This window comes from Sminthopsis crassicaudata, chromosome 3 (genome assembly GCF_048593235.1).
Source record: "Sminthopsis crassicaudata isolate SCR6 chromosome 3, ASM4859323v1, whole genome shotgun sequence".
Classification (NCBI taxonomy): domain Eukaryota; kingdom Metazoa; phylum Chordata; class Mammalia; order Dasyuromorphia; family Dasyuridae; genus Sminthopsis; species Sminthopsis crassicaudata.
Window position 1 is genome coordinate 24,556,994 of NC_133619.1, and position 24,554 is coordinate 24,581,547.

General features: G+C 33.7%; 1 long non-coding RNA gene across 3 annotated transcripts in view; it reads right to left on the reverse strand.

The window, feature by feature from the left end:
- Window positions 1–24,554, reverse strand: part of LOC141564803 (uncharacterized) — a 123,932-nt gene that overhangs the window by 57,405 nt on the left and 41,973 nt on the right. The window contains exon 1 of one of the 3 annotated variants that reach the window (XR_012488732.1): window positions 6,977–7,040. The exons of the other annotated variants lie outside the window; for them this stretch is intronic. This is a non-coding gene — a long non-coding RNA (uncharacterized LOC141564803). Of the gene's footprint in view, window positions 1–6,976; window positions 7,041–24,554 lie in introns of those variants that run through there. 3 annotated transcript variants of the gene reach the window in all.

A 24,554-nucleotide genomic window follows, 5' to 3' on the forward strand; every position in this document is an offset into this window, starting at 1 on the left:
TAGAGAAACACAGATGAAAGGAATTGTTTCTAAAATTGAGTTTGCATCTATATGAGTGGAGAAAAGGGGAAGGATGCCAGAAACAATGCAAAAGTAAAACACATTGTAATTGATTATGATTAATATATCATAACATATCCTATATCTTCATTCTACAATGGGATGAAATTTGAGGAAGAGGAAAGAATAGAATATATGATTCATGATTTTAGGCATTGTAGACAGAAAGGTATAGAAACAGACAAGCTAAGAAGAGAAATGGATTTAAGAGAAGATATAATTAATTCTGCTTTTGAAATTTTAAATTTGAGTTGCCCAAGGAACATCAAGATAGATATCTAAGAGACAAATCGTGATGTTGCAGACCTTGCTGACTAATAGCAAAGTGCTGGCCTCAACAAATATAGGCTAATTAGGGGAAATGTGAATTTTAGTGGGGAAATAATTTGTATTTGTAAATGCTAATTTTGAGACACCTATGGAACATCCAAGCATAACATCCAGCACAAAGTTATCGATATAAAGATCTGAGGATGGATAATAATAATCTATTAGTGATACCATCATTGTTCATCCATCTCAAGCTGAAAACATTTTCAAAGGTGACTTATCACTTTTGACTTGTTCTTCATTCCTATCCTCTTTTTTGTAATTTACTTTTGTTGCTTATTTATTTAAATAAAGCTTCTTTATACCTTTTATATCCATTTTTGTTGAGATTCTCATCAGGCAGCTACCTGATGCACATGTCTCATGTGTGTGATATAGAAAAGATGCTGAACATTGAACCAAGACACACCTGAGATCAGGTGTTACTATTTGTACAAGACATGGGCTCATTACAATCTGCATTCTTCTCCTTGTACTATAATTAAAACCTCTTTGGCAGATCACTACGGGTCATGTGAAACTTTTTCATAAAGCTTTTATTTTCAAAACATATGCATGGATAATTTAACAACATTGACTCTTGGATAGCCTTGTGTTTCAGATTTTCTCCTCTTTTCCCCAACCCCATCACCTAGAGGGCAGACAATCCAGTATATCTTAAACATATTAAAATATATGTTAACTCCAATATGTACAAATATATTTATACAATTCTCTTGCTGCACAATAACAATCAGATTAAAAAAAAAGAAAGTAAATGAGTAAGAAAACAAAAATGCAAGTAAAGAACAACAAAAAGCATGAGAGTGCCATGTTGTGATCTACGTTGTAGATCATATTTTCAAGTCATATGATCGTTGGAAATTTTGTTTATTACCTTTTACATAGGGCTTAATTTATTTTCATCTTATCCTTTCATAAAAAAGAAATAAGTAAATTTGCAATGAAGGTTTACCCATTTTGTATTTCATTTCCTTTGAGGCAAATGTGGCTCTCAACTTGTTCCACTAATAAGGAAACTTACACAAAACATCCTTCATTATGAACATCAAAAGAGCATCAATGTCAGGAAATCCATACTCATGCTCTTTTGACATCCATAAAAAGTGTGGTTTGTGTTTGTAATGTCTCAGTGGGATCCAAATGGAAAACATTTTCTATAGTATAATATTTGTAATAATGAATCAAGATTTGTCCTCTTTTTTCTTTTCTCCAAGATGATTTACTTTCCAACTTGGTTATGAATGATAGAATGAAATCCAAGCAGAAAACAATAAAGATTCTGGGAGACAGAAATAAGTGGGCGGAAGAATCGTCTAAGTATGAGAGACACAGTCTGTGCAAGGAAGGAAGAGATGACATGTAGCATATTGATTCTATGGAAAAGCAAGTAAGCTATGTAGTTATGAGAGAAAGTGTATGAGGGATAGAAAGATCAAAGATCATGTGTCTTGAAAATCTGACACAAAGTAAATGAAGTGATGAGCTTATGGATAATAAGAGTTAGCTTAAAAATGGAAAGGGTACTTTACTTAGACTGAGCATAGCTGCCACTCTGATGGATATTGACGGGTATTTGTATCTTTTTGGATGTGATGACTCAGATAATGGTATTAACAAATAAAAAAGGAAGAAAAATTAAAAGACTTAAAAATTAAGCTCAGCCAAAAATAGCCTAACAAATAGCAATGATAAAACCATCATTAACTGATTTAGAAAATGTCATTGAGAGAGTGAAGAATTTTGGGGGTTTGCAAGATAGTAAACCTGGAAGATTAGATAATTTATTAGAAATAAGGAAATTCAGAAGTATGGTTTTCAGAAAGAAGGTAATGTTTTGAACATAATCAAGATTAGATATCAAAGGAATACCAAGTTTGGAATGTCTAAAAGATAGTTCAGGATGTAGAACCAGAAGTTAATAGGAAGTAGTCCTGATTACCCACGTAGAAATAATTGATATTTGGATCAGATTATTGGATCAAGCAAGATATATTTAGACAAATGCTTCAGAAGAAACTCTACACCTAGAAAACATGCATACGTTCATTTTAATGTTCTAAATTTGAAGAACCAGGTGAATTCCTTCTCATCTTTGGTACCCTCAATAAAAGGGGTACTCTCCTGGGAACAAATTCCCTCCTTTCTATAGGTATCAAATGAGTGGTTGAATGGAAGGCATATTTCCAAACAGGTTAAAAACAAAGTAAGAAAATAAAAAGAAATCACAGAATGAGAAAAAGAAAGACTAAAAGGGGTTGTATTCTATGGCTAGTAAGTAATCTGTTTCCTCACCAACAGAGGTGTCTGCAAAAAGCTGATATGAAACCTATTGTCCAGGGATTGTATGGCAGATGTTGGCTACTTTTGTCTGAGTTAAGGGAAAATTGTAGATCTTTTCTTTTCTGGATGTCAGCATCCTAAGCAGAGCAAAAATATTAGGAAAAAAGTTTTAATGAAAGGAAGAAAAGGGAAAGCCCAATCAAAGCAAAAAAACAAAAACAAAAATAAAAACAAAACAAAACAAAAAACACTCGGATATATTCAAATCAGGTTTTAACCCAAGTAAGAAACTATTCAGGACTCCAAATAATAGTGAATACATGTAAACTGTAGTAGGATGTTTTATGTGTATGGAAACTGAATGTTAAACAAGTCCCCAAAACCTGTATTGCAATTATTTCTATTGAAAACTTGATAACTCACTGAGTAATACAACCATCATTTTGGAGGACTTTTAAGATAAAAGCAAACAATATGCTTAACAAAGGGTTTTTTATGACACTGCCCAATTATTTAAAGCATTGTACAGAGGTTATTTTAAAAATATAGGTAAGGCCTCTTATAATTTATTACAATATATATAATCTATAATGTAATGAATCTGGATGGAACACATACAAACCTAGCTCAGAAACCAATCATTGAAGCTACCTACATGCCTAACACTACCACTTCCCTGGCAGAAGTAAATCATTTCTCAATTTCTTTGTCATGGATTATGTATTCACAAGATTCATTCCGATTTCTTCATATTAATGTGAATTTAATGAGCAATTCCTGAATAATGACTTTTTGGTTAATTACTACATAATCACAGTTTTTTTTTTTAATGCTACATTCTCCATTTTGGTCCATTCAATGAGAATCAGTAAATAAGACTATAAAGCAATCGATTCTGTACGTTGCTTGGAAACCTTGGTGTTGATATGACAACCTTGGTATAATAAACTAGATCACCACCTTCTTTTTACTTACATGAAGAAATCATATATTTTCAGAAGGGTAATCTACTTGGATAGAAAAGTCTTTTTATCCACTAGTCTATAGTGACATCTACAGAAAAGAATGAAAAGGGATGAAAGAGAAAGAGAAAAAGAAAAAAGGGGGAAGAAACATAACACAGAATGTATTAATATCATAGGATTTTATAATATATGTGTGTATACATATGTACACATATATACATGTTTTGCAAATGTTAATGTTTCCAATAAGAAAATTTGTGAAATAATCTATGATCCAAAAGAATTTAATTTATAAGAGCTCTCATATAAGATGGAAGTGAAAAATCTAAGCAATAGGGAATTTCCCAACAAAGTGAATCATTATCACTTCTAAAAGAAATAAATATTTCCTTCACAAGGGGCCCTCAGTATTAAGGGTTTTTAGTATTATGGTTAAATTTCAATGATCTTGGTCATAACTTGCCCCTGTTTTGTTACAGCAATATATCACATTGAAAAGGCAATTCTGCGTTATTTTTCTCATCATAGATGGATAATTTGAATAAATAAGCTTCACAGCAGAAAACACTTTGAGTAATAAAGCAAACTCCCTGGTCTTTTGCCTATATCAAATCAATTATAAAGTCAGTCTCCCTTTCATTTTTAATTCACCATAAAATCTGTCTTCCTTGTCTACAGAGAGGGATCTAGAGTAAATGAGCTTTGTTCCCAAGAACCAACTCCCAAAAGTTTTTTGGTTTTTTTTTTTTCCCCTAATTTAACCTCAAAGTTGATATTGGAAATAACTCAGCCATAATTGTAAAAGTCATTTGGAGGACTTTTAAAAAGAAAAGTATCTCTTACCACAGAACCTTTAAATTGGTTATTAATTATTGTTAAGATAATTTTGATAATTATTACTCATTCTTAATTGATATAAAAATTATATAATCATTAATCAGGTATTTTAAAATAATTTTAGTCTAATCATTATGGTATTAAAACTGATTATTTGAGATTATTTTAAAAGATTGAGTTAATGTTTCATCTGAAATAACATCAGATGTGGAAATAAATAGCTGTAGCTAGAATCCTAACTCATCGAGCCCTGTCATTTGAATCTTCTCCAGATCTTGCTGTCAACACTTTCTAGGGATCTTGTCCAATGTGCTAAAGATCTTTGTCTAAATTGGTAGATGTTTCAGGATATCAGTGGGGCACATGGGCTACCCTGTTATCTGCTGCTCACACCACTATTAGACTGGCCCACATCCTTTAATTTTCAAGCGTTTCTTTGATAATATGAATTAATTCATAAAGAATTAAGACTTAGTCTCTACTTTCACATATAAGAGATTGAGAGCTAGAAAGTTCTCTTCTGGACAAGGAAGTCAAAGATAATTTTGATTGGGGCCAAAAGGTAGATGTACTTCCCAGGAATGGTAGTACTGATATGACTGCTGTTCAGAGTTTAGGATCATAGGGAGGGAGTTCAATTTCTGGTCCAAGATTGAGATTATCAAGTCAGGACACATGACCAGGAAATTATATGGTGAGCCTGATACTGGACAAGATGAGATGAGTGCTTAGCAATCTGATTCCAGAACTAATTAATGTAGGACTTCTATTTTCCCTTCTATAAAATCTTGTTAAGATCCCTTGTTGACATTATACTGAAAATATTCATGCCCCACAAGGAGTACTCTACTGCCATTTGTGTGACCTGTATCTACTATCTTTAGTTTCTCACAGATTGTGGTATCTCATTCTTTGGAACCTCACTGTAAATATATTACTGTAAATAAAAAGGAGAAGCCTGGAGGGTCATTAGCAGTCCCAGATAATGTCCCGAAGGCAATCTAACCCAGAATGAAATAGGAGAAAGCAAGCTAAGTTGAGTTGCCACTGGGAAATTGCATAGTTCTTTTAATAACCCCAAATTCCTTCTGGAAACAAGAGCAAAACTTTTAAACACAAATAGATACACAACACAAGGTAGGGTTTTGGCTACACTGCACCTGAGGTGTTTGGTCTTACACACAAAAACACATTGTGTTATTCCATCACATTTTACCAAAAGACAGTTTTCCTCCTCTTTTCCAATTGCAACTTAAAGTAAAAGACAAATGTGGCTTCTTAAAATATCCCTTGTAATTTTAAGCTCTTCCCCCACAAGAAAGGTGAAAAAGGTACATAATTTGGGTAATGAATGGCCATGCAAAAATCTATATAGTGAATTAAGAAATCATATTCTATCTAACTTATTCCATCAGATAGTAATTTTATCTATTAGATATTACATAGAATTATATATTCTATCTAAATTATATTGTCTATCAAACTACAGACTAATAACACTGGTCCCAAAGGGGAAGGTTTTCTACCTTCTTATCAATAAGGTCAGATTATCTCTAGATTTCTGTTATGATATATGGTTATGATCTTCTTCCTACTTTAAAATCCAGCTAAAATATTTTCCTCCTATAGTTTTTCAGTAATATTTTCCTCACCCTGCTCATCAGAAATCCTATTTGTTATTTTCACAAACATGTCCTAATTTAATTCAGTCAAATAAATATTAAATGTCACCTGCCTATTTTGTTTAAAGAACAATTCTTGGTCCTGGAGACAGAAAGGCTGAACTAAGACAGTTCCTAATTGCAAATTCTCTGAGAAAAGGAATATTTTACAGTCTTTATTTTGTTTGACTTGATGGCCTCCATCATCCATGAAGATTTAATTTTTTTTTCATTAATTAACACTTGTTTTTTCTCACTTTCCCATCTGTCTCTTCATGTGAAAATTAAGAGAAATTTTTAAAAATCACCAACCCCTGGTAACAAATAGGAATAGTCAAATAAAATAAATGTTTTTCTATAATATATGATTCTTAGTTTGAATCAAGTTTTTGTACATACAGTTTTTGTGTGTTTCATAAATATAGCATTGACCTTTCTTCCATTGTTTTTCATACCTCTCTATCTCTTCTCATTTTGGAATTACTTGGAGTAAGTCCTCTAGGTCAGCACTAAATATAAAAAAGAGGAATCAACACCCAAACAGATCACATGTAAAAATTATCAAAGTTTAAGAGCTAGCATAGAGTGCTTCAGTGTATAAAGGAAAACAGTCTGAGGGAAATCGGTCAGCAGATTTCTAGCTATGAGAAATGATGGTTAAAGTAGATATTGAAGTAGATGGTTGATGAGTTGAAAGAGGGAAGGATTCCATTCCACCATATCTATAATAGTTTTTTTTGGATTTGGTAATTGGGGATGCTGTACTTTTCTTTGATTTTCCTGCTTACTGGGTCACATTGCTCATGTCAGTCCAAATCCATTTTTCAAATAAATATTCACCTTGATTACTGCAGATAAGTCAACCAATGTTTTGCCAATGATCCAGTAATATGGGCAGCACAACCACCCTGGCTCCACATGTCCCTGAAAGCAGCCACTCCTTTTAAATAAATAAAAGTTAAATAAAGAAGGAAACACATATTTTCTAGATAAGCAACTTCAATAACCAAAAAGTTCAGGACAAAGAAAAGATTAACCCTGGAAGCATTGCTAATATGAATATGTCTCCTAATATGTTTGGATGCCTGGGACAATGGATCTTCTGTTGGGGATAGAAAGAGCTTCCAACCAAGCCTCTCAGAAAGTTTATCAAGCCAGTTGGTAAAGGAAAAAAATAATGTCAAGAAAGGTTTTTTCTTTACTCCACAACCATCTGATCCTATGACTGAGTCAAAGGCTTTTTTCTAAAAAGAGCTATTTTAAAAGTCCCTTAAACTAAAAGCAAACATGGAGCACATTCTGCTGGTGAAGTATAAATCTATAGTGAATAAAGTAACATAGCACCATGGACAGGACCCTGGACAGGACCCTGGACTTGGAGTTTAGAAAACCCAGATAAAATCCTGCCTCAGATATTAGCTGTATGATCCTGGTCAAATCACTTGAATCATCCTGTGTCTCAGTTTCTTTTATTGTAAAAAATTAGGGAATTAGATTTTAGGGATCCTCATGTTATCAAGTTTTAAATGTATGATTCTCTGACTTTAACTGAAGCTAGGAGCTGGAAGGAAAAAAACAAACCTTTAGTATTGAGTGCAGCAAAGCCATGTTTTGCAATATTTAGATAACCAGAAGAGTAGCATATGATAAGGGTGATATACTTCATGGAGCTCTCAAGAAGAATTACAGTCAACCATCCAGCAGATACTATTAGTCAGATAGAATAGTACATAGTAGAGGGAGAAGTGTTCAGCAGGAACTATACATGTGGTATCCAATAGAATACTGTCCAGAAAAGTGTCCAAGTGAGGAGCAGACCAGGCAGCAATCCAGCAACTTTTCACTGGGAGTGTGTATGTGTGTGTATGTGTATTTATTTGTGGGAGACTATGTACCACATTTATGGAGAAAATTTATTGTTTCTTTGCTTTCTATACCATTTAATTAATGCCTTATTTTAAGTGTGTCATTTGTCTGATCATTAAAGGTAGATCCACTAAAGAATCATTATAAGCTATTTTGTTAGGAATGTACAGGATATTTAAACTTGGGTGAGCCTTTTCTATGGGGACTCTTGCTATAAGTTTTCCTACTCTTTTCAAAAAAGGAAATAAAAGATGGCATGTTAGAGACTTCCTCAGATGAACTTTCTCAACTTTCCCTTCTAAATAACTTTATAAAAATTCCTCAAATAAAATTTTGGAGTGATAATCAACAAAAAGCTAGAATAAAATAATTTTTCCTTTTCTTTTTGTTTTCTTTTCCTTTACATCCTTTTTTTTTGTGAGGCAGAGTTAAATGACTTGCCTGGCGTCATAGCACTAGTATTAGTCAGTGACTATAAGTTCAAATTCAGGTCCTAGGGTGAGATGTTTTTACTAGCCTAAAAATACTCAGGAGGTTACCAAGAATCATTTGTGATACTAGGGGGAAAACTGCCTGGAGTCCATACCCATAGTGGCCGTGAGAATAGCCACAGCAACTTCAAGAGTTCTCACAAAAGATCTATCAAAGGAAAGTTAGATTAAGAAAGAAATTATTTGAGATTAGTTGGCAATTGCATGATTCTAAGTGTTACACAATTCCGGGTCAGTTCCAGGATGAAAAGGAGCACTGAGTGATAACCCCAAGGGATGGGGAGTCTGGTCTCAATTTCAAGGCAAAGAGGGCCACCACCACTTGTGACTACAAGGGATCAGGTCCCTTCTTGAGTAAAGACCAGAGTATTACAGATCAGGAGAGCAGTGACTACAGTTCTCCCAGGATCAAATCACCCTGAAAATATATTTTTTTAAATTTGCAGAACCCCAGAACTGACTCAGAATACTATAACACACACACACACACACACACACACACACACACACACACACACACACACACACACACACACCCTGAAGCTTGGAACAGTATCTCCCCACCTCCAGGTAATCAGAGCACAAGTTTCATATAAAGGTCAAAATCAAGAAATAGGCTGAAAAATAGCAAGCAACAAAAAAGAAAACAATAACCCTACCAAAAAAGAGAAAGAAAAAACCATCAAAAACTACTCTGGTGACAGAGAAGACAAAAACATAAAAAAGACAACAATCTGAAAATAACTACAAAAAAAACCTATAAAAATGTTAATTGAACTCAAGCCCAAAAAGAATTCCTGCAAGAGTTAAAGAAACAGATAATAGTTGTAAAGGAAATATTGGAGAAGGAAATGAGAATGGTGCAATAAAATTATGAAAAAATGGGTTAGTAAAAGAGGCACAAAAAGGCTGAAGAAAACATCACCTTAAAAACAGAATTGATTATACTTTAACATATGTCACATGTATTGGTCAACCTGCCATCTGGGGGAGAGGGGTTGGGGGAAAAAGGGGAAAAATTGGAACAAAAGGCTTGTCAATTGTCAATGCTGTAAAATTACCCATGCATATATCTTGTAAATAAAAAACTATAATAAAAAAGAAAAGGAAAAAAAAAACAGAATTGACCAATTGGAAAAAGAGTTACCAAAACTAACTGAAGAAAATAATTTCTTAAAAATTAGAATTGGGATAGTCAGTAATTCTGTGAGGCATAAAAAATAAACAAAACAAAATAAAAAAATGAAAAATCAAAGAAAATATAAAATATCTCATACTGACCTGGAAAATAGATCAAGTAGATATAATTTAAGATTTATTAGACAACCTAAAAGAAAAAGCCTAGATATTATATTTCAAGAAATTATCAAGGAAAATTGTGCCAATATCTTAAATCAGAAAGGTGAAATAGAAATTAAAAGAATCTACCAATCACTTCCTAAAATATATCCACAAATATAAACTCTAAAGAATATTATGAGCAAAGCAGCCAGATATAATTAAATATTTTTGAGTTATAGTCAGGATCACGCAAGATTTAGCACCTTATGATGGGAGAAAACATGTTATGTTAAGAGAAGGAAAGGCTTGATAGAAGGTAAAATTGATAGGATTACAAATAAGAATAGATCTACCTAACACCTAAGAAAACTAAGTACAATCTTCATGTGAGGGATTGGGGGGGGGGGGCTAAATATTTAATGAAATAGAGCACTTTCAAATATTCATTATGAAAAGACCAGAGGTGAATGGAAAAGGTGATATTCAAATATTAGACTCAAGAAAAGCATAAAAGACATATATGAAAAGTACTCCTAAGAGCCTCAATAAAGTTAAACTGTTTAAATTCCTATATGGGAAGGTGATAAATATAACTCCTAAGAACTTTATCATATTCCAGATTAAGGGAGACAGTAGTTATAAGCAAAGTAAACTTTTGAAGAGGAACAGGATAAAATGAAAAAATAAAGCAAATTACATGGGGTGAAGGGAAATACATAGCAAATAATCATAATTGTTAATGGGATTTCCAATTTATAAAATGAAACTGGTTAACAAAATGGATTAGAAACCAGAATTTAATAAGATGCTGTTGACAGGAAACACACTTGAAATAGAACACAAACTTAAATAAAGGGCTAGAGCAGTATCTAATGTACTTCAGTTGATTTATAAAAAAATAAGCATTAATGAGCTCATTAATAGAATAAATAAAATATACATAACTAAAAGATATAAATAGGGAAACCACATTATGCTAAACCATCAACAAGTAAATAATATCAAAAATATTTCCATTAAGCTTATCCGATAAGGCTTCACTTCTTAAAGATACACCAAGAATATATCTGAGTCAAATTTATAATTTAAATGTCACTCTCCAATTGATAAATTGTCCATGGATATAAGTAGGCATTTTTCAAAAGAAATCAAAATTATCAATAGCTATATGAAAAATGTTCTCAATCACTATTGTTTAAAAAATTCAGATTAAAACAACACTGAATTTCCACTTCGCACCTATCAGAAATTACAAATGCTAAAGGGGATGAGGAAAAAATAGGTATATTAATGAATTATTGCTGATCCATCCATTTTGGAGAACAACTTAGGTCTGTAAAGATATGCATACTCTTTAACTAAGCAATAGCACTAAGAGCTCTATGTTTCAAAGATATTCAAGAAAAAGGAAAGGGAAGTACATATACAAAAATATTTATAGTAGTTCTTTTTGTAATGGCAAGGAATTGGACTTCAAGGGGGCATTTATCAATTAGGAAATGACTGGGAATCTTGGCACAATTGGCCCCAACTTATTCATTCATTTCTATCCCAGCAACCAGTCCTTTGCAAAAAGGGAGAATCAGAATTAGCAATGATTTTTTTTTATTAGTAATGATTTTTTTACCTTGTTAGTTTCTATCCCCTCATCAAGGGCAAATAAATCAGCCTACTTTCCAATTATAAATTGCAGTAGATGACCATTATTGAGTTCCCCTCTAAATCAGAAATTCTGATATTGGATGATATTGGATAATACCCTCTTCTTAATGTCTTCTGCAATACTCCTCTTTCTACCTTATCCTTATATTTTTGTTACCATTCATTATTTTTATTCACTATTTTCCAGCTCTGAATAAGTTGTGACATATGATTGTGATCGAATACTATTCTATTCAAAATGACAAGGTTGGGGATGGTTTCAGAAAAAATGTGACAAGACCTATATAAATTGATTCAGAGTGATGAGAGAAGAATAAATAATGCTATACAGTAACAGAAATGTTGCAATGATGATTAACTATGAAAGATTTGGCTACTCTGATCAATACAGTGATTCAAGATAATTACAAAGGGCCCATAATATTAAAAAAAAATCCTATCCCCCTCCAGTGAAAGAATTGATCAACTTTGAGTACAATGGAATTATATTTTTTCACTTTCATTTTTTCTTGCATTGTATTGAAATACAGCTAATATGGAAATATGTTTTGTGTGATTTCATGACTTTAACTGGTATCATAACACTCACTTTCTTAGTTATTAAGGTGGAAGGTGTGAAGGAGAGAGAATTTGAAATGCAAAATTTAAAAAGAAAAAAATAGAAATAGAAATAATTTTAAAAGGCATAAAATGTGTTTGGAATGCTCTGTTTCTGATTAAACAACATTAGACAATTAACTGGTACAGTGTATAGAGTACTGAACATGGATCTGGAAAAAAACTGAGTTCAGAAGCAATTTCAGACAATAGGTTTCTGACTCTCAACAAACCACATCACTTTCAGTCTCAGTTTTCTTATGTGTACAAAAGGAACAAAAATAGCATCTACTTCACTGGGATGCTGTGGAAACCAAATGCACCAACACATACAAAATTCTTAAAGCATCATATAAATATTATTATTAGTTTTCATTTGCTCTTCTAAATGGTAACTTTCTTAAGTGGTCTATTTAGTTAATTTTTTCATGTCTCAACGTTAAGCTTACTGTCTCTTGATTTTTCCCTTAAATTGAAAACATTTGTTCATTTTTAGTACTGTAGCTCCTTTCCTTTTCCTCACGATTGTTCAAACATTTCTTATGGTGGCTCAGCAATAACATCTGCTGGTTCCTTAAGTATCTAAAGATGCTACAAATGTCTTGTCAAATGACTTGAATTCATTCATAGCAATGAAGTTCTCATGGACTGTCACCTTTTGTTCTCTTAAGTATCAAGTGCTTACTGGTCATTTGTAATCTGTCATTTTCAAATCAAAGGTCCTTCTCCTAGGGAAAGAAAGCAAAGGAAGATAAGATTCTGGCAACTTTATATTATTTTCTCTGCTATCAGGTATCATCCTATTTCTCCCTATCAATTCTATTTCTTTCTTGATGCTCCTCTTTTCTCAATATAGAAAAAATATCCTTTTGCTGCCCCCACTTTTATTTGCCAGCCTCAGATGATTCTAAGATTCAGTGCCTCTGATACCATTTTTGCAGGACTAGGTCATGCTCTTTTCTGTATCCTTTATTTCTTACTCTTTCTTTTATCTTCTGCACAATTTTATATACTTTAAGATGACTGATGAGTTTTCCAGTGTCCATACTGTTCTCTTAAGAGAACTCAGTTTTTTTGTGTGTTTTGTTTTTTTCATCAAAATTGTTTCCCTTTGTGTCTTAAGAATCTCAGCCTTAGAAGTTTTTATTCCTCCTGGACTACCTCCCTCTATAAAAATGTTAATCCTTGGGGTCCTACTTATCATTTTTAGAATCTCTTCTCCTCAAATCTAAAATGTACATCAACCTATTCTCAAATTTATTCTCCTCTATCACGAAGTTTAGGACAGAATTATAACTTCTTGCCAAATTTCCCATTCATTTCCATCCCAGAAACCAGTCCTTTGCAATTAGGAAGAATCAGAATTAGCAATGATTTTTTTTTATCTTTTTTGGTTTCTATTCCCTCATTAAGGGTATTGTTAAGGGAATTCATAAAATAAATCAACCTATTTTTCAATTGTGAATTGGAGTAGAAGACCAAGATTAAGTTTCTTTCTATTTCAGAAATTCTGACATTTGATGATATTGAATAATATTTTAATATCTTCTGCAACACTTCTATTTCTTACTTATCCTCATATTTGTCTTACCATTCATTATTTTTATTCACTATTTTCCAGCTCTGACTTTTCCCCCTCCCACTTTCCCTGTCTTTCAATCTTGGCATTGTCCAAAAAAAAAAAAAAAAACACCTAAATTTGAATTTAAGTTCATCATCTCTCTATCTAGTAGTATGTATGTAGCATGTTTCATCATGAATCCTCTGGAATTGCAGTGGTTTCATTGGTTGATTGGGTTTATTGAGTTGAGTTTCTAAATTATCCTAAATTATTTGTCTTTACAATTTAATTGTTGTTCAATTATTTTTCATTTGTGTATGACTGTGAGCCCATTTTGTTTTTTATAGCCAGAGATATTGGAGGTTTTTTTTACCATTTCCTTCTCCAGCTCATTTTACAGATGAGGAAACTGAGGGAAAAGGGACTTACCTAGGGTCACAAAACTAGTATCTGAGGCTATATTTGAACTCAGGAAAATAATTATTCCTGCCTCCAGGCCCAGCATTTCAATGCCAGCTAACTGCCCCCAAGAATATCATTGTTACTGGTATTCTTCTATTACTTCACAAATTTCTCAAGTTTCTCTAAAACTATCCCCTTCATCATTTATTAGCATACAATAGAATCATATTACATTTATGTTCTACAACTTGTTCAACAATTGCCCTTACACTATTCATTTTTATCTCCTTTGTTGGTTCAACTTTCTACTCCTGCCCTGTAACTGTGGATGTATCTCTCAAGTCTCTGTCCTTGATCCTTTTCCCTTTTCCTTTTTCCATTAAACATTTTAATAACATCATTTACTTAAGTCACATGAACCAAAGAATTATAGGGCTCTGATGTCAATTTTCTCCCTCCTACTAATCTGATATTTCTTGTATATGCTTATTTTTTTTTCTCTCTTATGATGCTGGCACCCAGGCTTCTATAGGCTTTCATCCCCTCAGCCTAAGATAATATAAGCAGACTTCTAGCTGTTCTTACCGTCTCAAGTATCTTTTCATTATAATCCCTCCTATATCCAGTTCTCAAAGCTATCTTTCAAAATCTCAGGTTTTTCATAGCACTTATCCATCTCCAGTCAATAAATTGTGGCTCCCTATTGCCTCCAGAATCAAATAACAATCTATTTAACTTGAGCTTAACTACTGAATTTTAAAATATTTTATAACCTAGACTCTCATTTTAATTTTCTTATGCCTTTTTCCCCATCCATATATTCTGAGATCTAGTGATAATGGCACCCTTCATTTTCTTAGCACAATACTTTCCATTTCCTGATTCCTGGTATTTTCTGTGGCTGCCAGCATACCTGAAATAGTCACTTTCCTAACAGCTGCCTCTTGGATTCCCTTTCTTCTTTCAAGGTTCTATTAGAATCCTGCTTTCTGAAAAATAAAAGTCCTGATACCCCTTATGGCTAGAGTCTTCCTTCTAAAATAATTTCCATTTTTTGGTACATATTTTGCTCATACTTAGTTATATACATGTTGACTCCCTCAGTAGATTGTGAGTCCCTTGAAGACATACTGCCTTTGCCTTTCTCTATATTGCCAATAATTAGAATAGGACTTGACACGTATTAAGCTTATTGACTTAAAGGTTTGTTTTAAAATGATTGTGAAAAATTATCTATACATATAATAGGAAAAATAAAGTGCTCCTTTTAAAAAAGGAAATAGAAAAAAAAAGTTATTGTTGTAACTTACAGCTGTGAATATTAGAGATTATTTAGTCCAAAAGCTTTACTTTATAGAGAAGAAAACTAAGGCAAAAGGATGTTAAATAATTTCTTAAACTTTATGCAGCCAGAGAATTGGAGGAATCATAATCCATATTGAGGTATTCTGATTACATCTTTTTTTTAATTCCCTCATTTTTTAAAGGAGAAAAATGAGACCCAAAGAAGTCAAGGAATTTGCCCGATTTCACACAGGTAGTATCAGAAGTAATGTATGAATCAACATAAGCTTTGTTATAAAGTACTTTAAAGATGGCTAAGAAGCCAGCCTCCTAACATTTACTTCAAGGAGCATGGAAATGTTACAGGATTTGTTGAATAATATAATAAAAGTTAAGAAGTAAGGATACAATAAATGACATTTACTTAATATTACAGGATTCACTCTTAGTCATCTTTATCCTACGGACATTGCCTTCTACTTGACCTAGAAAACTGTGACCTTGTTCAACTAGGGAACACAGCTTGCTTTAAAGAGAAATGCTTTCTGTGATTCAGTGGGATATTTGTGTTGTCATATGTCCTTGAAATGTCATCACAATATAATTCCCCAAAGAATGAATACCATATTATTTGTGTTGTATAACAGATTCTGTAAAGATGAGGAAAATGGGTTGTAATCTTGTCATTACACCTACATGGAGCATTTTAAGGAAGTAAGCAGATTTTTCACATAAGCAATGAGAACCTGCACAGCTTGCAGATAAAAGAGTAAAGAAAACAGTAAGGTTTTTCTTCTTAGGAGAGGCCCAAAAGACACTTAGTGAGATAGTAGAGAAAGATCAGCTGATACCTCTGTAGTGTCTTTCAATTCAAATCAATTCAATTCAGTATTTATGAAGCGACAATTTTGTGTGAGCTGAAATAGAGCATAATGGATAGAAAAATACTTCAGAGCCAAGAATACCTGGGTGCCAGTGCCATCTCTCATATATAATGGCTATACAAGTAACTAAATCTTTCACTGTTCTTGGTATTTTTTTTTTTACGTCTATGAGATTCCAAGAAATTATTGATCTGAATTTGGGGAGGTTTTTTTTTTTTTTTTTTTTTTTTTTTTTTTTTTTTTTTGAGGCTGGGGTTAAGTGACTTGCCCAGGGTCACACAGCTAGGAAGTGTTAAGTGTCTGAGACCAGATTTGAACTCGGGTCCTCCTGAATTCAAGACTGGTGCTCTATCCACTGCGCCACCTAGCTGCCCCTGTTTTTTTTTTTTTTTTTTAAATTCAGGAATTTTCTCTAGAAATGGAATGACAAATCCAGGCACTATGGCTATTCTATTATGTGTAATAGAGAACTTTTAAATAGCAAAATGCTTGTCTTCAACCAAACTCCAAGAAATGGCATTAAAAGAAATAAGAATAACACAAGTATTCTTTGCATAGGAACTAGTCCTTATAAGTTGGAAGAGAATTCCCATGCCAGAGCAGGTCTCAAAGTCAGGAAGCTATGGAATCAGGTCCCAGCTCTGATAACTCTTGTACTATGTAACCCTGGACAAGGTGCAAACTTTCAGTACTCTGGTCAGCTCCTTAATGATAGAGAGCTGCTGAAAAGGGGATCTTCTCCATTAGTAGAATGAATTTCTAGAATAATTATACTACAGATAAGGATTTTACTATGCCAGAGAACAAGGAGAGTTAAAAAAGGACAAAGAGTTAGGTTCACATGATTCAAGCCCTGCCACTAATGAAGAATAGGATTATGGGCAAGTTCTTGATCCTGTTTCCTTATCTTTGAAAATAGGGTAATAGCATTCATGCTATTCTGATGCTGTGGTTTAAAAAGTTGTTTTGTTTGGTTGCATTTTTTATTTGGTTGTATTTTTTTTTCCAAACTAGAAAGCCTGCTACATGTGGAGTTGACATTTATAGAGCATTTTAAAGCTCACAAATGACTTTGTTTACATTACTTCATTGATCCTCAAACAATCCTACATCCAGTGAATTAAGCAAGTTTATTACCCTAATTTTATAGATGAGGAAGCTGCCATTCAGAGATGTTAAGTACCTGGCAAGGAGGCAGAGAGCTAGATAGCAGCAAGTATAGGATTTGAATCCGTCACTTGAGGTCCAGTGATATTTCTGCTTCTAACACAACATGAAGTCTTTCTATACATGAATTTAGCTGGTGTGGTATAGAAAACTGCTAATCCTGGAAAACTTGAGTTCATACCTTCCCTCAGATCTTTACGAATTGTATGACCCTGAGTGGGCTTCTTAGTCTCAGTTCCTTTATTTATAAAATGGAAATAATAGTAAGTCCTGCTTCCCAGGCTTGTTGTGAGATTATATATACATTTATATGAGAGAGTAAAACAGAGAGAGAGAAAGAGAAAAGTATAGAGAGACAAAGAGATGGAAATAGAGACAGAGAGAGAGAGAGGGAGAGAGAGACAGAGACACACGCAAACAGAAACAAATAGAGAGGGAAGGGAGAGTGGTAGATCCATGTTCACACAAAGTGAAAAATAATCTCTACTGGTGCAGATTTTAATGCCCACTTTGTGTGGATCTTGTTCACGTGCTTCCAAATGTTTAATCAAATGGGAACATTTAACACATTCTAGGCTCCTATGAGCATCCAGGTGGAGCCTTTTGTCCTTACATCCACCATGGTTACTCCATATATCATTAAGAATGCAGCTTCTTTTCCTGAATTACAATTCCTGGATGGTGCCCTTCACTATTCTTCTTCAAAGATTAAATAGCTCTATAGCATAGCTTGCTTACATCAGATACTTCCATTGCCTTCTGTATAATTTTCCAGGAAGCACATGTTCATGCTGATCCACTCCTAGCCAATTGTGTATGGACTCTGTTTTGGTCTCTGGGCTTTTTCAGGGAGTCCTGGCTTCATCCTGGTAGCCTGTTTCCTCAGTCTTTACTCCTGGGTCAGCACAATCTAGTCTACCCACCTGTGCCTTCTTTCTTTTGTGCCTTTCCAGGGTATTCTCCAACAGTCCCAGATCCAGGTTTCTGGCTGCTGCCATTGAAAAAGGATAATGTCTAGTATTCCAATTCCCAGATCAGACCCATGTGGAATTGTCAGCTCTTGCCTCCTATCTGGACCCCCTTCCCCAGAATATAATATTTGCCATTCCTGTCTATTGTGATACGGATTCTTTGAGCTTCACAAAACTCAGTAGCACCATCTGCTACGAGTCTGGAAATTGAGGTATTAATATGAACAGTCGAATCATCTTCTTCCTTCAACGGATATCTTCCCAGGGACTAAACATTTGTCTGAAGTCATTCCTCCATGGTTAGCATATTCCCCTTCAATCCTGTTCATCCATTTCAGAGATTTTGAGCCTTCAGCTATTACTTTACAAATCTACTCCACAATTCTTCACTGTTTACTTCTTTACACTTATTCGTCTCCATCCAATTCTCTCAACATATTTCATATTTCCCCACCTTCTCCACTGTGTTTTTTGAAATTCCTAATCCAGTTAAACTTTTTTTTTTATTTCAAACATTTTTCCTTTTTCACTTATTCCATTTTCTTGCAATCAATGAGACCTGGATTCCTCCTGATGACACAATCCCTTGGGTAGCCCTTTCTATTGTTGGTCGCACATTTACATATACTTCCCAATAAGTTGTGTTGTAGAAATTAGAATCTCTCTGTGCTACCATCACCCAGTAACTTTGTTTTCGAGCTTCTTGTGATCTATATGTAAACCCATTTCAATCCAAATTCTGGTAACTGTTATTTACTGAACTCTAGGATACACCCATTTTTATTCAGTAAATCCAGTACTTTTGTCACAATCTCCATTTCCCCAATTTATGCTCTCATATCAGGAGACTTCAACCTATAGATTAAGTACTCTAATTTCCCATTTCCACAATGTCTTTATTTATCATGACCTAGTGCTCTACCCTATTTCAGTTACATACAGAGATGGCCATACCCTTGATCTTGTAATCAACCACAAATGTTTCATATTCATATTCATTAATACTGAAATTAATTTACATAATCATAAACTTTTATCATTCAATCTATCTCTCTACCTTATAAACGCCAACCCTATTCTTCGTTCTCACATTAACTTCCAGTCCTTCTTCCCTTTATCTCATTTCCTAGTGATCACTCTGATATCAACCATACTCCCCTATTCTGACCCTTTTGTGAAGGATTTCAAATGTATAAAATACTTTACTCCAAAGCCTGTTATGTTGTTGATCTTATCCTTCAAAGCCCCAACTTTAGATTATTTTGGTCATTGACTGTCTTCCCTTCCCTGCCTCATGCTGCTGAATAAAGCAGAAGAAAATCATGAAGTCATGCTGACTTGAATATACTACAGATTTATGTTATATAATTTCAACTGGTCCCTCACTGAAGCAAAGGGATCTTTCAACAGCTCCCTAAGAATCTCACTTTCTTAAGACAGAGGCATTTTCACACATTTTCTTCTCTATTCAAATTTTTCATGACACTAGTGCATTCTACTATATCATTTAAAATTATCTCATATTTCATTGAAAAAAAGAGGCCATTCACTAAACACTTGCTCTGTCTTCCTTCATCCAATATTACTCAGATGCCTCTCCCACTTATATACTCATTCACCCCTGATTCATATGAAGAAATGGCTCTTTTCTTACCCAAGGTTAAACCTTATAAATGCACATGTGATCCCTTTGCATCCTGTCTTCTCCATAAGATTACCCCTTCTATCATGCCTACTGTCTCATTAATCTTCCACATCTGTCCTTTTAAAAAATACCTTTACTTGATACTATCACCACTAGCCTCCAATTTACGGCTAAACTCTTTGAGAATTCCATCTACAATTAGTCTCCATCCCCCCCCCCCAACATTCTCCTTTTAAATACCTAGAATCTAGCTTTTGATCTCATCATTCAACAGAAACTTCTTCAAAAGTTAGGAATGTCAAATCCAAATGTCAAATACCCCATATTCAGTCTTCCTCCTTTTTATCTTATCTGAGGGTCCAGGGTTCAAGTCCCTGTTCAGGCGCCAAAATGTCAAGGTCCAGGCTAGCTCCTCTGAAGGGCTCAGAATAAGTCCTTGCCCCACATTGGGTGACAAAATGTGAAGGTCCGGTAGTCTCTAAGTTATCCTTCCAGATTGCCATCTCAAATCACTCTCCCAACCTAGACTCTCCTTCCAGACCACCATCTAAACTCAATCTCCCAGTCAGACTACTCTCCAGACCCAATGCTGCCCTCTTTTATTCTTGCAGAGATTGGGCTAGTGAGAACTCAGTGGGGCTTATGGGAAATACTTCAACCAATGAACTTGCTCCTCTTAAAGGTACAAACATGTAAACTCCACCCCCGCCAGAAGTCCAAAGGTTCAAACTCCAAAGGTGTGAATTCTGAGCTAGAGAATTGTTTGGATAACCTGAGTTATCACCTTGTAATCCTAACATCCTTCACCCACTGACAGTGTTGACCACCTTCTTTTCCTTTATCATCTCTTCTATTGATCATCCTTTTCACCATCTGTTATTCTAAACCTCTCTGACTACTTCTTATCAATCTCTTTTGCTAGATCTTTGTTCCAGTCATGCCTGTGTATCCTGGGTATTCTACTTCAGACCTCTTCTAATATCCCTGTATTCTATTTAATTCAATGATCTTATCTCATCAACTTCTAAGGAGATAGTTATCATCCTTAAATAGATGATATTCAAGTATATTTGTCCAGCATTATTGTTCCCCCTCCCCTTTAATATTGGATCTCTAACTGGCTTTTGAATTTCTTATACTAGATGTCCTTGCAAAGCCTTTGCTCCACTTTTTTTTTAATTGTTCATACTCTGCATTACTTCTACTCTGCTGCCCAGAATTTTTCATCAGTCTTCATTGTAATATTTTATAGATTTAAACAAGTTTATATTTTAACTCCTCAATACTACTGGCAGTTATGTCACTGCATTAGGCCAGTATGGCAGATCTGTATTGATTAAAAGATTTCATTTTCTAGAATCTTTTTTGTTTATTTACTTTGGTATAAATTTCAAATGAAAACATTATAATTGTAGTCAATGTCATTTATCTTGTTTCGTAAATTAACTTCTATTTATTTTGTATCTGTTCTGTACACACTATACACTCTGCTCCGATAGAATGCAAGTTCTTTGAGGGAGATAACTTCTGTTTTTATCTTTGTATCCCCAGTACCTCACACAATATCTTATGCAAAAGAGTATTGTTAAATTAATACTATTGTTTTCCCATACACAGGTGCCATGAAAACCTCTAAATAGCTAGGTAACTGCTGTCTCTAGTCTAGGTGACCCCAACCTTATCTCACATATTGATTCTTTTCCAGGCATGTGAACTATGGAGATATGAAATATTTCCCCCATCTGATGATATGGAACCATCGGGAGAGGGAAAAATCAATTTTATACCCAATGATATAATATCAAAGAAAACTGAACTGATTGTACCAACATGCTCTACCTAGTCGATATATATTTACCTTATTGTGTTCAACTATCATTAGGCTCCAGAGTGTTTAGACAAAGGTGATAAGGTTGAGAAAGAACATCAAGCCATATGAATATCGAACTTATGGGGAATGTGGTAGCTCTGATTAAAGTGTGAATTCTGTCCTGAGGAAAAGGCATTTGGAAGTAGTTAATTTTATCTTGGAGGGATGGACTAGATGAAGGGGTGAAAATTGCAAAGAATAGATATTGTCTTGATCTCGGGACAAAGCTTTCTGATAATTTTGAACACCATCCTTTTTGAAAGCAGAAGACATTGCCTCAAGAGGTAATTGATTCTCCCTCAGCAGAAGCAGAGGATGGAGAACCATCTTTAGAGTAGAATCTTGAATAGGCACAGGTCTCAACTCCCTTATAACTCTTATCCTTGATTCTGAGTAACACATTTATGGTATAACCATGCCATTAGCCCTTAAGTTTTTGCTTGAAGATAACTTGTTATTTAAGCTTTCATTGAGACTGACTGGCTTCTTTCTTTATTTCATCCAGAATCACAGCTGGCATATATGAAAGAGAAGAACCTTCTGTCTTTCTCACATTGTGCTGATTATAGATATTCTTCCTTGAACTTCATGCCCATGAGCCATTTGATAGTGAGCTGTATAATTCTCTGCATGTTATTTTGGTCAAAAATAATACTTTTATTTCTTTTGCAACTCTATTTAAGTTTAAGGTCCTTTTATTTAATGAGATTTTTAAAGTTAAAGGCATGACTTTATTTTTACATCCCTGCTATTTTTGGTTATTTTCCCAACTTCATTCAATAGCCAACATTTGAACTTTCTTTAGTAAAAAAAAACTATTTAAAAAACACAAAGCAAGCCCATTTGAAAATGAATATAAGATTCAGCATCCACAGTCATAGACAGCTTCAAAGAAGAGAAGATTCAATCCTGACTTTCTTTGCTGCCAAATTGTTCATTATAATTACACAATGAATCACTTTGTTTTCATGTTCTGTTCATCAACATTAGCATAATCAATATGTATATTGTTTTGTTGTTTTCCTGATTTTATTTATCTAAATCTATATCAATTCACACAAATTATCAATGTTTCTATAGATTTATTGTATCCCTCATTTCTTACAGACAATATTCCATTACTTTCATATATCATAATTTGTTCATCCATTGTCCAATCAATCGACACCTGCTTTATTTCTTATTCTTTGCCATCACAAAAAAGCTTTGCTATACATTTTGCTATATGTAGGACCTCAAAGCTATAACAACCACAGATACCAATTGAAACTTAATGTTGTGTTAGTATAGGCCAAGCTTGGTACTAATGAAAAAGTAAAATTATACTTCTTTTTTCCTCATAGAGGTAAGATCTGTGTAGATAGAGTGCTTCATATAAATAAGACTCTTTCAATATGTTGATTTGCTGAATTTTTATCCATTTTTTCTTCTTTATTCTAAAGCTTTGGTTCTTGGAGAGTAGGTAGAGGAAAAGATTGAGTAGGAAATGTAGATCGTATAAATACAAATACATAATTTAAAACTTAATTTTAAAAAGGTATGGTCTCATGTACATCTCCTTAAGAGTATAATCTCTCTGAGAGTAGAGACCTTTTCCCTTTTGTCTGTTTCTCTAGAATTTAACAAAATGTCTAGTAGACAAACACAGCATGATAAATGCTTGTCAATTGATTAATTCCCAATTGTCTCTAAATAGGAATGTCTCTATTATCATTATTGAAATTGTTGTTGTGATTATGATTATTATTAAAATGGGTGCAGGCTGAATCACATTAAAAGACAAGTCATATGATGATTATCAAAAAACAAATATTTTTTAGCTCATTTACTAAGGAAATCAGAGCTCAGATGCAGCAGCTGGTTTTCAGAGAGTGTTGGCTCATTACCCCTTTTTTCCATCTGGGTTGACTGAGGTACAAGTCAATCAAGTCAAGAGCCAGAGGTCTCACTTACAGGGAATAGAAGTTCTGGCCAGAAATAAAATCCCAGGGCTCACCCATTTTGATTCACTGACTTCTTTAAACATCAACACAGCTTTATAAAACAAAATTTATTTTTATTTTAAAATAGTTTATGGTTCTAAAAAAAGTAAAAATTATAATTTTATTATTAGTTTTAATAATGATGTTAATAGTTTATATAGATACGTGTGTTTGTATATATATATATATATATATATATATATACACACACACACACACACACATATATATATATATTTCTCATACTAACCTTAGAAGATAAGTGCTATAGCTCCATTATTCCCTTTTTCTAATGAGGAAACTGAGTTTGTGGAAAGGTTAAGTACCAATAGAGCCATTGAGATAGCCCTATTCTATCTATGGTTAGATGTTGAATTTTGGTACTAGAGCTTAGGCAATCCTGACTGGGAAGTACATAATATAACTCAATATATCTAGCCAATGTCAACCATGTTTTTTAATGCCTTAGCCTTTTCAATAATTCAATCTGCTGGGCATCAGAACTTCCACCGTGTCTTCTGAACAAGAGGCTATGTTCTTAGCCCTAAAATTTGCGGGATTAAACTCTCTCTGAAATTCCTGTCCTGATGATCATGTTACTCTGATTAGATAATTCATTTGAGCATCATACAAGTTCACCATATTTATCTGACTGACACCTTGTTTTGAATTCTATCCACATAAGTCTTGGTCTAATATACCTAGCTATGTTTTCATCTACCTCCAAAAATATCCTTTTTCTATTATTCAGTTCT